Raw genomic sequence first — 19,176 nt, 5'->3', positions numbered from 1 at the left:
GGACAGGATTTAACGTTCTATATATTTTCTCCGCCTACCGCGCTGAGACAGCGGGCATCTGCTATGCAGTGTACTATGAGGGAATTATTTTCGCATGGACACACTCTTCGTGCATCGAATTCCAATTGCCGTGAGTTCTTTTGCGTCCAATCAGAACGTAGACGATGCTCCTTGCCTGATCTTTTGTCTTGGATAAACCACACTGGAAAATCCCGAGGACATTTTTGGGTTAACACTGGGGTCGAACCCGCGACCGTTTGGTTAGTACGCCGGGCAATGAAGAGCGTGTAGTCGTTCAGTCGGGACGAAAACCAAAGTTCCCTGTATGCCGCTGACAACACGCTAATAATTCCCTGGAGGTTGGGAAAATTAACAGTATCAGTAGTGCCGCTGTTCGGGAAAAAATTCCCTCGTAGCACACTGTATTAAAAATACGAATGTGGTATTACAAAGGTTTGAGATAACAATCTCACCACATAATGATGCATATATGCATAATAATAGATTACCCTACACAACGCCGAGAGATCGTCTTACGTGACGTCACAAAGAAGACCTTATAAAAAGGTATGAATAGAAGACGTGATGAAATTCACGCTATTATATAAAAAGAAGCAGGGTTATTGTTGAAGATGTATAGAATGAAACCCCTTTACTTCAACCTGTAACGCTTTATTTGTACCGTTACTTAATGCACTAAATAAACCTACGCGGAAGTGGAGTGATTTGTCTATAAGTTTTGTGTCGCCGACAATTAAAGGGAATACTTCTCCAAGTCCACTTTCTTCATATTATAAACAAAATAACATACTTTCCCACTGAAAATTTATGACCTAATTCGAAAAGCCTTGTAATTGTTAGAAAATATAGTGCCGTGCCTGAGAATAACGTTCTGCCCTTAAATTAATATAAATTCAGCCCCATATACAAAAAATGATTATTATCTGTTTTATTCATTAAACTTTTTTCCAGATTTAATTTAGAAATCAGTTTCTCATCCCAAATATCTCTTCTGTTGATTTTAATAGTCAAGTCAGAATGTGACAAAAAATCGATAAATGTATATATAATACTGACATTTATGTATACGTGAGATTTAACACATGTTTTCATAAAAGGTTTAGAAACCTGCACAAGACAAGTCAGGTGCTTTACATATTGGAATATTGACCACGTTTGTCCTTGGCTTATTTTCAATGGAACTGATTCAATGGGATGCAGTTGGGGTGATCTTTGACACTTTTACGACATCTTACATTGAGTAGATTCACTAGGTGTAAAAACAATAATATTATATATAACGACTAAAGCGTACAACCAGTTACAATGGCAATAACAACCCAACACGCAAACCCCTTTCACTTTCTTAAATTTACGACATATATGGCATGTCGGAGAATCATTTTTAATGGTCGTCTTTCATTCAGAACAAATTATTTTCTTATTTTTTGATGACTGAACTTTAATTGCTTTTTTACCATCGCTTGAACAAGTTATCACCAATCTAGGCTGTAAAAGCAACTACGAAGAACAGCCCTTTAGCTTAACAAATGTCTCCGTCCACGCGTCTCAGAACATGAAACACACGCCCAAGTCGTAAAAAACATAAAAAGATTTATTCAAGAATGATAAAAAAAGCAGCAATATGACATTTGTGCCACACGTATATTAACGAATGTGACGTGGGCTTGACATGCTTTTAGAAGATATTTTAATTGTTCAATGAAATTGACCTTTAATCCATGTCATTAAATAGTTATCATTGATTATATCGACGCAGATGTAAATTATTAGGGTTCTAATTCTTAAGTTTCTGAAAAGCAGTTTTGTATTGTTATCGGGATATAATTGCACATCGAAGTTTGTTTAAATCAATTATTAAAGGAATTCTTAAACATACATTATGCAAGAGCTATATTTGTCTATTGCAGGTCTTTCTTTGGGCATGAAATGTTATTTAAATTATTAATTAGACATTAATTAACCTATCCAGTCCATAATCAACTCTAGAGGGCATCGCTAGCCTGCGATCTTTAGTGAATTATGAGCCGATTTACTGCATAACTTTCCTTCACGATTTAACGATTAATTGGATAATCGAGACCATGCTGTTTATCGTAATGACTTTAGTAATGATGACCGAGGCTAGGCGGAAATTTCAACCGCTTAGTTCTCGGTTCATAATGGATCAATTTGAATGAAATTTTCAGCAAATACCCTTTACATTATCTAGTTCTTAACTATTATAGTGAGAACTGCCAACTCGTTATCGAATCTCCCATAATGTATCTTTAATAATAATATATCAATTTTCCAATAATTCATTTCAGGTAATGACTTTCAGACCATTCATTAATTTAATCCCGGATTGGATAATGGACTAATTTAGTTTATCAAAATCTAAAGCACCACTTTTAATCCTATTCGCATATTTGTGGAAATGCGGTTATTCAATTACATATTTTCTACAGTATCGCAGCTCAATGTCAAGGGCCAATCTATGGTACCAGATTACAAGCATGCTACCCACGACCTTTATTCAATATATTCTTCCGCGTAGACAAATATGACGTGATGCACCTGTTTAAGAAAATTTAGTATCTCATATTCTGTTTTTGTCCATGTAAGACGAAACGGTAGTCAAACTAGTATATTAGAGTACGTGACATAAAGATAAAGTCCTATCTGTGTCACTGGGCTATTCACTAAATCAGATTACTAACGGAAGAGACAAACGGCATGTTTCGATGTAAGTTGAAGTACCGCGTGATGATACGCTCTTCAAAACTTCTAAATTTACTCAAATACAAACAACATATTTTTCATTTTGTTTTATTGATAGCCACGAGACCACCTTCAATTTATCACGAGAATTGGCGAGAGTCGCGTGTCGTTTGTGGCCTCGGATGAATCGTGTTCAGCCATTACACGCGACAAGCACGTGCGTTATTGGCACAATAATGCAAATAGCATCAGGTTAGTGTAGTTGTTAGTACGCAGACGACAAACACCATCTTAGTGGCCAATAAACAAATATTTTTAATGAGATGACTTACTCTTTCAAGAGGATTTATTTTCGCGATTTCAGTAAATGACATGCGTCTATTTTCAATAACACGAGATTAGCTTTTTGGCTGTCAAATTTAATATGACTGCTTTGCATTCATCATTTTTTCTTTGTATGCGTTGTGAACTTTGGATGAAATAAATACTAATTTGGACGCCATTATTATACTTACATTCACGCTAAAATTTATCCAATTGAATTAAGGCTTTTACTGTTTACATTAAAATTTATAAGAACTTTTGGTTATTCTTACGGAAGTTATATTAACACTGCCAATTATAAAAAAATATATATTTCCCTGCAGTTTTTTTAAAATTAATTTTACCTTTGTGATCTTAGACCGCGGTGACACAGTGTGTAACTAAGGAAAGAAGACCTGGCAAGAAACAACTACTAGTTGTTCGGATATGATGAAAAAAAGGAGGTCCCGTGTACACATTGGCGTGCACGTAAAAGAACCCTTGACAGTTGGAATGCGAAATAACATTACGCCGTAACGCCCCTGTTCGATCGGAATATCCAATCTTCATTTTCGCGGATGGTTCAGAATAGTAGGACGTTAAACCCGACTCAATTTACCTTTGTAATTTATTCAAATCTAAGATACTGCCACTGTTAATTTTTCGTGTTTTGAACCAGTATTTAGATTTCAAAAATTATTTTTAACGAAAACTTGTAATTATAAAAAAAAGATTTATTTGTTGATCTATTTATAGCCTATTATTTGCTTGATGTTTCAATAATATTTCAAATATATCATCGACAGCAGAAATGTGTTCCGCTACAATGCAAATCACCCATGGGTTTTCATTAATAAATTTTAGCGTTTATTTTGGACTGAATATGGAGGGTTTGTACGATTAACCAGGAGAGAAGCGAGGTTCGATCTCGGTGTTGGCCGAAGTAATTTGTCAAAATTTTCCAGCGTGGTTTCCCCTTGAAAGTTGTGTAGGACTTATGACCTGGCGAGGACAGTGTCTAGTCGTTCGGATGATGCGGAAACCCGGGGTCCCGTGTCCACCTGAAAGAACCCTTGGTAGTTAGAATTCGAAATAGGATAGGACATAATGACGTTGTCCTTGAAAAATTTCTCTCATAGCACAATGAATGTCGTAGGTCGTTAAATCCCATAATAGACACAGCCAGAAAAGACAATTTGGGATCTTAGAATGGGGGCTTAATTTCTTTGCTCTATTGTTTTGACAGCTAAAAAGCTTATCTCGTGTTATTGAAAATAAAACAGATATTTAGGCAGCTCAAAACTTTATATTACTCAAGCGATACATGCATGATAATCATTTACAAGGGAGATAACTCCAGCATGGTTGTCTCACCTGATTCAACAGGAGAAAATAAACGTTGTTCTCCACTGTTAGATGTCTCGTTCACTCACAACAATGACAGAGAGAGAGAGAGAGAGAGAGAAATGGTGTTTAACGTCCACTCGACACAAACTAGGTCATTTCGGGACTAACATATGGTTTTTAATTTTATTTCAATAATTCGCTTGCGCGTAGGGGTCTTTAGCAGTGGGAGGAAACCGGAGGACCCGGAGAAAACCCACGAGGTTGGACAGGCGACCCTACTCCTTGTCACGTACAACCGGGGATTCGAAACCACGCCAGTCGACTCAATGACAGACTTTATGATACAGCGCGCGCACGCCAACCATTCAGCCACCCCCACCCACCCCACAACAATGACGATTAGACTTTAACAATAATATATGACTTTAAATTTATATAGGATTTCTCAAAAAGATAGCGTAGTCTTTATTGCAGAATATAAATTTAAATAGCCTACCACGTTTAAAACCGTTAAAATATGGTGCATAGCAGTAGAATTAGGACATTGTGTTTTGGGAAATAGCAGTTAACATTGCCAACAATGTGATTCCTGGAAAATTAAGGCAAAAATCAACAAAGGATTAAAGGGCTAATCCCGATAATATTTTAGAGAATAAAACTGCTTAATTTTGTGTTAAAATTCCTTAAAGTCCTCTACCTTGGGGCCGAGCAACAAACTCAATATATGTGATAAGTCTTCAAACAACTTAAACGCGTCAATCTTCATCTCAAAATGGAGACTGGTGTCCCAAGCTGCATTATTCGGTGTCTGGATAAAACCAGACTTTTATTTTATAAAAATAATGTGAAGGTGAAATTTACCTTTCGTTATCAAGTACAGCACCAGGGTCGTTCACTGTATAGACCTCTAAAGGAACGGGAATTGATTATCAGGTCACCCAACCAAAAAATTGACCCAACATCTTAAAAGGGTTACGTGTCCAGATAAGCAGATTTGACGTTAACATCCAAACGAATCAATATTTTGAGACAGGGTAAATATACCATTCCTCTATATTTTGGCGCTTAAATTTCATACGTACTCAGACTTTTATTTTTGAGACTCTGTTCAAATCGGAATAGTCCCTTTAAGAAGAAATATAGGTTGTAGTTATTCGCACGTTGTGATGGAGTATTGTATGAGAATCTGGGGTTTTTTTTATCATCACCCTGTTTTTATTAATCATCATCTAATGTCAACATTAGGGTGACCCGTGGAGCGAAAATTTTCCCTACTGAAAGTTGAACTCGACACGGCGAATGTGAACGCTTCAGTGGCTTGTCTCGATGTGATTTCTGGCTAATCACGCAGTACGATAACACTCGGCGATAGAGTCTATAAATAGCCATCGCACGTAAAATTCTCTACACATCTATCAACTAATACAGCCGTAAAAAAAATCTATTATTGACGATTCTGAATAGCAGTAAAATTTAAATTTTTGGTTATTAGAGCAGCTTTAGAAATTACGTTCGTTTTTATTTTTTAAATTGCTTTATCATTAAAGATACTTTCCCAGAAAAGTATTTATCGGGTGGTTATTTCCAATAAAAGTCTGTCAAATTTGGTATATATGGAAAGTATAGACACCCAATGTTACTAGAAAATGACTGAAAAACGCCCATGGGGCAAGCACTGGGCAAAATTGTCAGGGTATCACCAACTGGCAACCCGACTAGCGTATTATGTGCCAGCTTAAGTGAGGGAACGGTTATTTCTTGATCAAATGGTTAGGCAGTTTTAGGAACATTGTGGGGTGTCAACGTACAAAAGACTCTGCAATTAAACAGCGGAAAAAGAAGTTAACAGAAATAATTAAGAATTTACTTAAAGATACATTATGGGAGATAAGATAAAGAGATGGCAGTTCTCGCTATAATAGTTAAAAACTAGATAGTGTAAAGGTAATTTGCTGAAAATTTCAGTCAAATTGATCCACTATGAGCCGAGAAAGAAGCGGGTGAAATTTTTGCATAGTCTCGGTCATCATTACTAAAATCATTAATATAAACAGCATAGTCTCGATTATCCGCTTTTATTGATTTAATCATCAATAGCCGTTAGCGGCATATAGGAATCTAATCCAGCCAACATCGAAGGCTAGCCTTGACATCGAGAGTTTATTATGGTCTGGATAAGTTAATTAATGTCTATTTGATAATTTAGATAACATTTCAGGCCTAAAGAAAGACTTGTAATAAGCAGATTTTGCTCGTGCATAATGCATGTTTAAGCCTCAATATGTATGGTAAATGTACATTAAGTAATGATAAATACATCCCGAAAAATGGACCCTCCCACAATCAAGCTAAGTTGACAGACATTGCGTCTAACAACAGCTTACTTATAGCTTATAGCTATGTGTATCCCCGGCGAATACAAATTTTGAGAGGGAATTGAAGCAAATTTTTGATAGATTGGTTACTTTGAATATGCTTTTAGTCCAAATATATCATCAAAGCACAAAGTTTGTACGCAGGAATGTATCTTTAACTATACCGTTAGGAACGGCATCTTTTGGTTTAGTACAAATAATATCTTGTTCTTAAAACAATTGTTGAGTTGCCTAACGTGCGTGTTTCTAAATTCAATTTCTTGTTCCAACTTTCTGTTATGTTTCGTAAAAAAGTAGTCGCGATTATCCCGGCCTGTCAATCAGACGGAGAATGGTTGGTAGACTGGTTAAACGAGACTTATTACAAAACAAGAGCACGTAACTTTTTTTTTACTTAAAAGTACCTGGATGTTATGGACGATACGCGTAACCATTTTTCAGTCTATTATTTATGGATGGTTAAATGGTCATAGCTTATTAAGTACAACATTACCGTTTATTTAATGACTATAAATGATTGAAGCTGATTTAAGAGTTGACATCTATATATAAATATTGTGGTGTAATTGTCAAGATATTTGGAGATAATTATTTATGATGGCATTGGTGGGTCACCCTAACATTATCAACCTACTTCTAGAATGTAAGTTCAGTTTAATGGTATCTGTCACCCTAGGCTACAACTCCAATCTGATTAAACACAGATCCTATTATATTTCATTTCGTTTTTTATAGTTCAAAATTTCGTTTTACCTGTCTTTACCACACTGAGATCTGGAATAGTGGTTATTATATAACCTGCGATCTGGATGATGTTAAGGATTAGTCAATGAAACGATCTGTGACGGCAAGTTTTTGGCGTGAGATGGACGGAACTATGGGTAACCCACTATAAACATCAACACTGATTGATTAACCAAATGTCTGACGTCATCGCGTCAAAAGCCACTCGTGTGACCTCTGATGCGACCTTCCACTACTACCGGTCAGATCTTCATGTAGTAGAGGCTTCCGAAAGTATAAAAAACGAAACGAAATATACTGTAGATCTGTATCTTAATCAGATTGCTACAACTCGATCGCTCTATGACATCATAGACCGTAAATTTAATTAGTGTAAATAAAACCAATGTCCACTGCTCAGTACCAACAAGTTGTGTGTTTGTGTGGGTGGTGTGGGTGTGTGTGTGTGTGTGTGTCTCTCTCTCTCTCTCTCTCTCTCTCTCAACATTTATCGAACTATTCTATTAATGCCCGACATTTTCCGCGGTTATTAATAATACTGTGCTCCCCAGCCAATCAGCAGTTAAAACAAAGATATTGCCACTTGAATACAAAGGTTATATTGGTGATTTAAGTTTACCTTTATGTTCGCATATCCGGCAATGAAATAATGCAGATTAATGTCCTGCCTTTCTGTACCAAACCGGGACAACGACTACGGGCATACACCATGCCAGTATACTAAGTTTCGTCGAATTCCGACTGCCGATGGTTCACTTTACGTTAAAGCCAAAGTATACACGGGATCTGCTTTTCCTCCATCCTTCACCGCTAACAGGGGGAATTTTCTCGGCCGTCATCGGGACCTCCTGGCTGGCGCCTTACTCGCTACCAACACAGCTTTTTCTCAAACCATTTTTCGGGTGATGCAACATGAAACCACACGAATTTCAAGTCTCTTTTTAGCAAGATATTTAGTAGTGTGGATTTAAGTTGTCTTTAAGTAGTCTTTAAATGGACAAATGTTGCATGCAAGAGAGAGAGAGAGAAATGGGGTTTAACGTCCACTCGACACAAACTAGGTCATTTTGGGACTAACATATGGTTTAATTTTATTTCAATAATTTGCTTGCGCGTAGGGGTCTTTAGCAGTGGGAGGAAACCGGAGGACCCGGAGAAAACCCACGAGGTTGGACAGGCGACCCTACTCCTTGTACAGCGCGCAGCGCGCACGTGTTAACCATTCGACCATCCAACCCCCCAAATGTTGCATGAAACTTTGCAACTTTTTATTTGTATCAAACAACATGTATACAGGGTATTTTGATACATTTAAAATGATTGTGGACTAATATGTCTCTAGGAGTACTTATAAAATGTAATACTTTCGATGGCCTCCACTACATAGAGATCTGACCGGTTGTAGTAGGAGGTCGCGTCATGGTCATACGAGTGGCTTTTGGCCCTATGCCGTCAGACATTTGATTAAACAATCAACGTTGATGTTTCAAATTGGTATTTGAAAATGTAACTTTTGATTTGTCTTCGCTGCGAATGCCTACCGACAGTTTCGTGCATCGCACACCAAAAACTCGCCACTACAGACCGTTTCATTGGCCAATCCCTGGCATCAACCAGAACGCAGGTTATATAACAGCTCCTCCAAATCCTAGTGTAGTGAAGGGAAGTAAAACGAAATTTTGAACTATAAAAAACGAAGTGAAATAGGATCTATGTTTTAAATGGATTGATGAACAGTCCACCAACCAAGGGTTAAATCGATATCGTATATTATTATGTAAGATTGACGCACAATAATCGGTCATAATTTATGAAGGTAACAACAAAAGAAAACAAGTGAGGCAATTCATATAAATTATTTGCAGCAAAATTTCCAGAGCTCACCAAAATCCCTGAAAGCCCAATCGTAACTTTCCCTTACGGAACTTTTTCACTTCATCTCAATGGCGGATTCAAAGAACATCCCGTCTCACCATTCCAAAAATGTTAAAATGTTCTTTAAAAAACAACAAATAATTTACGTTGCAGACCTCTAGTTGTTAATGGTTTGCATTTTAATTTTATTCTGACTCTTTCCTTCTTTAATGAACAGATATATAGCTGTCATTGGTGAAAATAAGATCTACGCAGTAAATATAAACAATTATTTACTTCGTTACTAAACACAGAATGACTAATATATAGGACGGGCTATCGCTTTGTCATTCATATAAATTAGTAAAATAAGTGTTAACCCTATAAACATCAAAGAACAAAAGTATCAAAATGTTGCGTGTGACGTATTCGTAAAGACAATTCACTTTAAGTATCCTATAAAATATTTACAAATCACCGCAAGTTCTAATTAATTCTCTCAGTAAATTATTCGCCTTTCATGGCCAGTAATTAAACAACCGACCATCGGAACAATACACGCACTGACGGTGACATGCTTAATAATACATACAAGTGCAGGAGTCAGGACGATTCTTGTGCCATCCTGTCAATTACTGTCCAATGCAACCAGAAATTAGATTATTTCCACGATTAATTTTTAATTTTCATCAGATAAAATAATTCTAACTATTTGATTAGTCAATGTCAGGAAATACCTTATAATTGATCTGAAAATGGCAACACCCCAATTAATGATGTACTGTTCCTTTTCAGAAATTATACAAAGAAGAAAATGAACAAAAAGGTTTTAAAAATGAATGAAATTAAAGCAGAGATTGTTTTGTAGATTATGTATTTGCGCATAATATTTTTTATTACATTTGACTTGACTTGCTCTTGTTGGATACTGTCCCAATTCTTTTTATTATTTTATTTTTATTTTGTTTGTTATTTATACTTGCCTTTTGAAGCAAGGGTGTAGGCACAGCTGAATTTGATTGGGGCTAGGAAGTGTGTGTGGGTGGGGAGGGGGGACACACATATCGGAAATTGGTAGTGGTAAATCGAAGGTGGTAAGAAAGCAGCCGGGTGTCTTATGGGGCTGATTAAGTGGCCGAAGACTCCGAAAATTCTTTAATTTTTAATTATTTTTTTTCGTTTCCAATGCCATAGGTGCTTAAAATTGGATCCATTGTCAATGTGTTAAGGCCAAAATATACTAGGTCTCAACATTAGCTCCATCTGTACCATCTGAACGACTAGCCACTGTTCCTTGTCAACCCTCCACCCAGTACTACTGCAAAGGGAAACCACGCCAGAAAATCCCGAGGGGCGAATCCGAGCCCTCTTGGTTAAGCGAGCTAACGGGGTTTTTTTACCCACTGTTAGTTGCGCGGGGGTGCGGGCTTTAATTCTTGTATCCCGTTGGGGATCTAATTATCTTGTAGTTGATAATAAATAATGGGTGATAAATCAATTATTTCAACAACTGGTTTCCGTACTATTTTATTACCCGCGCAGTGCTTGATACGGATAGGCTCGATCGTCAAGTCAAAAGGAGTACGACTGGAGACTTTGACCCGACTCGCGCTTATGTTTCAGTTAGTGTGCTTTGTTTAAATCAGATGTTCTTTGTTTACTATATTCATTTACGGTGGGAAATCGTAACACAATTCTTCACATTTTTTACATAAATTTTAAAAATGATAGGACAGTATGACAACGTAAATGTCAGGGGGAACACACAAACCTAATATTTGTTACAGAAAGATGTGCACAAATGCGTAACTATTCGGTCGTGGAATAAATTGTGATGGGGACGGGTTTACTCGTTTCAGAAGTGCAGGAGTCATTCAGAGAAAAAAAGTTTAGTCCCTGGGGTGGTTCGAAAAACAGAGGTCCCGTCTAAAAATAGATCCCTCATAGCCTACTACCCAGTTAGTGCAGACAAATAAGGCGTTAAACACCACTTCATGTCACCAACCCAAACTAAATTTTCACAACAAATTTCGAATTCTATAAGACACTAATTATATTAAAGTAAAAAACGTCATACTGAACTATCGATTCGCAATTATATATGCAAGCATCAACGACGGGGGTGCATAAAGCCCTTGACAAATGAATTCACTCTTTGTTGCACTTCAATAGCTGTTGCACATTTTATGCACATTAATGAATAAGAAATAAAATATTATGCAGTTAACTATTCACTATTGGCGGGTTAATTGAGATTGGTTCAATGGACTCTCTGCTTTTTATTGCAATATTATCGATGTTTAATGATGCTCAATGACTTCAACAAACATGCAATAATTGAAGCTATAAAGATAAATGAATAAATATCATTTGTACCGAACGAAATTCAACTCAAGTGATTAAGTACCCTTTCTTTAAAAATTTGGGTGTATAATAGGCACTGTAGTAGAAGTAAAATAGATTACTGTGACACGTAACTTTAAGGTATATCAGCATTTCTAATAGAGGACCTAACGAATGGGGTTTAACGTCCTACTTTTCGGCACCGACTTGGCTAATGAAAACAGGCATACACCATACAGTGTTTTGCGGCCTTCTCTTAAATTGAATTCTGACTGTCAAGGGTTTCGTTACGTGCACGCCAATAATAAGTGAACAAAGGTTACCACTTTAAATATCCTTACTACGACTTCGGTAGTTTTGGTGACGACTCATTGAGTAAAACTTTCACAAATAAAAGAAACATCAAACAAATAGAACTGTAGGCCAGTGTAGATCTAGAACAAGATATTATATTGGTCTTGGATATTTTGTGAAGCTTGTTCATTCAAATAATATGGAACAAGACTTGTTAATACATAATAATGGTTTGATTTTTTTTAAATGTATAAGTTTAGACTTATAAAGTTAGAAATTCAGCCACTTTAAACTTATACAGTAAGGACAGTAAACAAACGAGATATTTAACAATGTTCGATGGTTTTAATTACATAATTTTAATAGAAACATTACGGATATCAAAGAATCAATTACAGTTAAATATAAAAGTCACTAATATCAATGTGTAAGAATTAATTACAGTTAAAGTGACAAATATCAAAGTGAAAGAATTTTACAGTTACTAATATCAAAGTGTAAAAAATTAATTACAGTTAAATATAAAGTTATACCAATTTCAAAGTGTAAGAATTAATTACAGTTAAATATAAAAGTTACCAATTTCAAAGTGTAAGAATCAATTACAGTTAAATATAAAAAGGTACCAATATCAAAGTGTAAGAATTCAATATAAAAGTAAAAAAGATGGCTGTAAAGTGCCTCAAAAATTTAAAAGGAAAATAAAACTTACAATAGCAAAATATATATTTCCAACAAATACTATTCAGACTAGATAAATCTCGCACTTCAGTACACAGTGTTAATAGTTCACAAGATTAGAATCCCAACTATTATAGTCCTCAACAAAGTCATTAAATGTTTCTTGGGGAAATGTTTTATCATTTGACGACACAAACGGCGTATCTTTAAAATTGACTGCTGACGACGGGAGTCCATGGTTTCCGGAAAACAGAGCGGACATCCCTAACTGGGAAAAACGGTTATTCGAATTGTAATTGAAATCAAAACTCGATTGATTCGATAAACTTGATATCATCGTATTTCCCGTTAATTTATCCACGTTATCGCCCCCTAAAATAGTATCCGATACACTGGAATTTGAGTCTATGATTTGAGTGAATTGCGTTAACGCATATATGTAATTATGTGCTAAGCGTAAAGTTTCAATTTTAGTTAGTTTAGCATCTTCAGGGAAAGTAGGTAATACTTGTCGCAAAGATTCTAAAGCATTGTTCAGAGAATGCATGCGATTCCTCTCCCTGTCATTCGCCTTATTTCTTCTACATTTCTTTAACATCATTATTTGATTTGGATTCCGCTTTTTAAGCCGAGGTTTCGTAACTTTCTTTTTCTTCGCTTTATCATTTGATTTGGATTCCGCTTTTTAAGCCGAGGTTTCGTAACTTTCTTTTTCTTCGCTTTATCGGGTAGTTCCTTAGCACATACACTAGTTGCCTCCACACGGACGTCTGCTACAGGTAAATGTATTTGTGTAGCAGAACTAGCTTCGTTAATTAATTTATCTCCGTCATTTTCAGGCACGACTTGAACCGTTCTACCGGCATCAATATGTACGACACAACTTGTTGGAGTATCGTCTGCTTTGAGACAAGAAGTTAAACCTACTTCTATGTCATTCATTTTTCACTAAACCGTGGCTCGGATTTTCTCCAGGGACACTTGCGGCCATTAACTAATCTTCATTTTCTTCCGGCTTTTTATAGTGGATGACTCGTGCCGGAGTTGATTCCACGTCGCCGTTTCACTGTTATTACAATGGAAGGTTAAGTGAATGAAAAACAATGATTGTTTTTCAGCCAATAAGCTTCGGCTGAAGACAAGTTTGAGCGTGTGTACGGTTGAAAAAAAATATGGAAGATTCTATCAAGTGCCGATCGAACCTTTTTGTGACAAATTTAAAAGTGTGTTGTTTCATGTTTATAGGCCCTATCAAAAAATGAATATTTATTTTTAATATACTACCGCACAGAAATAATTATTATTTATTGATACCGTTGTATATACCTTGTTATTTTTACCTGCCTTTTATTTGCATGAAACAATATGTATACATAAGGTATGCATAAATATCGCGTTATATCCCCATATCTTAACATTTTTTTCTTCTAAATGTGCAGCCAAGTGATACGAAGTTAATAGTCACTGACTTTCCTTTCAGATATTAATATGAAATATGAATGATGATTATGAATAAAGATGCCATGATATTTTAAAATGAACACCCTCTCTCTGTCTATATAGTGTTAAATCTGCTTTAAAATTCTATAGATATATGTACATAGTTAAAACTACGCCCCATTTTACTTTTATCATCGAAGTGGGGATATTTGTAAAGAAATAGTTGCTATCGTTTATACTTTTTACAAAATGCGTCTCTTGGCTCGTAGTCATGTCAATATTATCTTTCATTTTTCAAGAATACCTGATCATTAAGACTTGAACGTAGACCCCTGAACTAAAATATAATTTTATTATTCAAAAGCATTACAATCTAAATATAGTGTATATGGTATTATTTAGAGGCTATTAGACAAAATTTCACAACTCCAAATGCACGTTAAGCGGCTTAAAAACCCATTAACAGGGTGACGATAGATATTAATTTCACATCTTTAGAGATATCAATCTAAGCTTTACATTGATAATTCTTAAATTTTACATTTTGCCCGAGGGGAAATTTGAATATGGAATATCCTTTTTATGCATATTCATTTTTGACATTAAGGTCATTTATGCAATTAAAAGTCCCACACACATATAGAGCGGTATTAATCGAGCAAGTTATCGTTTTACGGACATGTGTCTTCTAATCTCATAAATGAAACAACAAAGAAAATTCTTGACAAAATACACACGAAATAAATGTTCAATATATGCTATGAAATTAATCAATTGCATTTTACAGAAAGATGGCGTTTATTCATAAACTATCAGCTCTCTGATGTAGAAGATACAACCCACGCGACTTCACCGTGTCGGCCTCATAATGGCACAGCTTCTATCTTCAGCTACCAGTGGTATTGTTTACATAAATGCGCATGCGTCAGCAATAGCTAGAGCGCGCAGTTTAAAACTTTTCTGAACTTTTCAGCAAGTTTGTAACCCGCCTTTCGCTCTCTACGCGCTTCTGTTACCTGGATTTTTGCGTTGTTTTGTGTCTTAGGACCAGGTGAAAATTATTTTTCCATAATATTTAGATGCGTTGAAGCACATTTATCGACTTTTTGGCTTGTACCAGCCGTTCCCTCTTAGCTTGTTAGGAGAAAACAAACGGTGTGCGAGGGGCTGATGGCAATGCACTTCTCCCAGCTGGTCTTACATTTGCCCTGGCACTACTAAACACCCTCCTTTCATGTCTATTAAATTCTATACGTAATTGGTGCTACTTTAGATGCATTAATCATTGATATGGCGCGGCGTTCAGCTTTCACCTGTTCTGCTGAACTGAGACTTATTGTTCCACAAACGCGTGGCTTACACAAAATTACCGTTGGACGATAATTTTGGCAGGCCCTTTGGCAGACACATTGCATGCTTATTTACCATTCATCGACAAATGTATGTGATAAAATCAAGGAGGAAGACAGGCCTAAAGAGTTCACGTGCAACAGGCATTTGGAACGATCTTATATGTTCTTCCCTTAGTTCATTCGATCATAGCACCCGTCACTTTCAGCTTTTAGATCCCTTCCACCAAGATGTATTTTCAAGTACTTCCCGCTGATTACCTTTATAGTTTTTATATGTGTAATTACATCTGCTTTACAATCCATTAGGAGCACCAAAAAAGGTCTTGATGGCTAGACGGGCAACTACTCACAATACCCGTTCAACTGGTATACACACGGTGCTACACACTCATCTTCTTTCATGTATTTTACATGCAGAAATAGAATTGTTTCCTCTTAATCATATTTCAAATGGAACAGTTTTTCAGGCACATCCCACCTCTATTCGAACCGAGATTGGAAATAATGGTCCCATGCATTAATGAAATCAAATAAAATTAACATAGCATATGCGAAAAGCAAAATAAAAGAATATTCATTTTCATTCAATGCCAAAGAAACGAAGATTTAATATCTGACTTTTTATTGGAAAATATAATATGAACGCTCTAATCGTATCCCATATGGTACATTTGGAAAGCCACTTACATGGGTCCTACAACGTTCAAGTAGAAGCTAGACATGCCTACCCACGTGGAAGCAAAGATGCCAAAATTCTATGAATATTTTATTCGGGGCTATCAGACAAAAAAGTGCCCAAACACATGAAATCTGGTAATTCTTTATTTTCAGGAATATTTGAGCTAATTATCAAACTACGACAACTGATTTCGTGAGTTGTTATGAAAATGTGACCAGTTCACGACGTCTGGCCATCAAGGCCACGTGACACCAGCAACGTTCACCATAGAATTTAACCGAGATACGTCAGTGGCATGTCCATCAAGAAAACAGGTATATTATTATGTTCCAACTAATTTATTCATTATGGTAATCCATTCTGATTGCTTTTCGTGTAACTCTTGTTTTCACAATGTCATGTTTTTAATAAATCGTGATAAAACATCAGATAAGTGGTTGGGGATGTCTACTTAACGATTAAGGGTCATTGAAACCACTTTCGCTATAAGTGGATACATGTATTGGTTTATTAACCACCGTCTCAGATCATTACCCAATTTACATTGTACTCCTTATTTTGTAGGTCTTTTGTCTGTGCCATGACACAAGCAAAACGCCCTTCTTGGGTTTTTGTTTTTAAAGTGGAAGCCACGGTGGCTTGATGAGTATGACACTGGTTCACTTGTAATTCCTTGGTTGGTCTAGCAATGTCCTAGGGATTTCTCGCCTGGTTTCCTATTGTCAGTGGTGCAAAACAGTGATCCTATGTATATCATTGGCAACATATTAAAGATCGCCTGACAGATGGAACTCGAAATAAGTGTAGGCCCACCGCTGTTGCCCTGGCCAAATGACTCCCGCATTGCATGGCGTATGCACAGTTCATTATCACAGTTGGTTTAGAAAAGTAATACGCTAAACCCTATTTTATTTGTTGACATTCGAAGTTTTAAGATCACATCAATAAAGCTAAAGTATTATTTGAAATATGCATTGATACAGATTTTTTGTACTGTTATGTAACGGTTCCGTCTGATTGTTTTCCAATTCGTGACCAAATTTTTTGATTCAGTTTTCGACACTTTTCAAGAAAGAATTAAGTTAGTATGAAACAGTTTCTGATTATGGGTTGCTCTTGACCTTGACCTTTATGCCTTATTAGTTAAAAAGAATCTAAAGAGAGAGTGAGAGAGAAATGTGGGTTTGACGTCCACTCGACACAAACTACATGTAGTTCATTTCGGGACTAACATGTTAAATTTTATTACAATAATGCGCTTGCGCGTAGGTGTCGTTAGCAGTGGGAGGAAACCGGGCGACCCGGCGAAAACCCACGAGGTTGGACCTGCGACCCAACTCCTTGACTCAATGACAGACCTTAGTATCTAAAGTGCACGCATTAGAGCATTCGCACCCCTTTCCCCTCTAAGCATTCAAGACGTTAACTGTTATTAATACATATCTTCAAAATTCACGAACGTTTAGTTTAGAAAGTCTTATTTGACCAGTTGGGTGTTATTATCAGTCATAATGGCCCTATTTCGCTCTTGTCATTTGTTTGATTGATGGTCATTATTCATAACCTGATCTCCATAAAAACCTTCCGTCAGTCCGTCTAGTCATAAGAGCTAATAGTATTGACGAGAGCGTTATGCCTTTTTGTCCCATGCAGGAGACTATTAAAATGGTTTCGTCCCTCTGTCTGTCCGTCCGTCCGTCTGTCTGTCCGTCACACTTTTTGGGGACACAATAAGTCTCCTTCTTATTGAGCTAGAATGTTCAAACTTGGTGTCGGTGTTTATTAGGTCGATGTCTTGATGGAGTATGAAGATGCGCACTTTCTGCTTAGGGTAATTGGTTGATGCTTTTGGACACGATAACTTTAGTTCTCATTAAGCGAGAGTGACCAAACTTGGTGTATAGTTTCATCACACCAATACCTTGACTAAGTTCGATAAAGAACATTTTCTCCTGAGGGAGCAGAGCGATAAGCAATTTGATTGGTCGAGACTTTGAAACACAATAACTCTCCTTATAATTGGCGTTCGATGATGGACATTGTCTGCTTACGGTAAGCAGACATAAGTAATTTGATTGGTTGATGCTTTTGGGCACGATAAATTTGGTTATAATTAAGTGAGAGCTATGAAACTCCGAGTATAGATTCATTATATCATTGCCTTGACTAAGTTTGATGAGAAGTTTCTGCTTAGGCTAATGATCGATAAGCAATTTGATTGGTTAAGACTTTGGAACCTAACAAATCTGTTTTTAGTTAAGGTAGAATGTTCAAACTTGATGTTGATGTTCATTAGGTGAATGTCTTGACTGAGTTCATTGGTTAAGCAATTTCTTTGACTTTGATTCTATCTGATAAAGAGTGATGAAACTTAGTGTATAGTTGATAATCAGTTTGATTGCTTGATACTTTTGAAAAAGATAAACGTGCTATTAATTAATATGTGTCATCTATTTATTTCGGCGGGGGATACCAACCTCAATGTTGTTTTTTTAGTTATGATCAGATTAAATTTCAAGAGTATGTTAGATTTTTTTCGACATCGTAAGGTTGATGTTTTCTTATTTTGTGGATTATCAGAAAATTTTAGATACAAGTTAGACTACAGTGCTTGATAATCAGACAATACGTCGTCACCTATCATAGGCGGAACCCATTGACATCTTGCTGGATTAAAAAAAATATTGCATCAGAGATCCACAGCTTCCGCCAAAAATTCCCATTTCCCAGTCCCATTCACTGTAACCCGGGGAGGAATGACGACCATCCAGATGTTTCAGTACTAAAAACAAATGGCAGAGCTGCAAGTGAACTGAATTGAATGGTTTCTGATAAGAATGGAGAACAGGTCGTGAGTTTCCTAGAAAGACTAAGCATGCTGATCATACTCCAGAATATGTTTTGCGAAATAACGGTAGTTTGAAGCTACTGGGTAGACAATAAGCCCTAGTTAAATCATCAACAGCTTTATAGACGGTAAGTCTCTTGCAATTGTTTTGATCCCCATTTTCAATGACCATAATTGAGAAACTACACACAA

General features: G+C 36.4%; 1 protein-coding gene across 2 annotated transcripts in view; it reads right to left on the bottom strand.

Annotated features, from left to right (window-relative positions):
• The window catches only part of LOC126811674 (decapping and exoribonuclease protein), a 146,153-nt gene that overhangs the window by 75,741 nt on the left and 51,236 nt on the right, over nucleotides 1-19,176 (bottom strand). The window lies entirely within an intron of this gene.

Source organism: Patella vulgata, chromosome 2 (assembly GCF_932274485.2).
Source record: "Patella vulgata chromosome 2, xgPatVulg1.2, whole genome shotgun sequence".
Classification (NCBI taxonomy): Eukaryota; Metazoa; Mollusca; class Gastropoda; family Patellidae; genus Patella; species Patella vulgata.
This window is presented reverse-complemented; position numbering and strand designations above follow the sequence as displayed.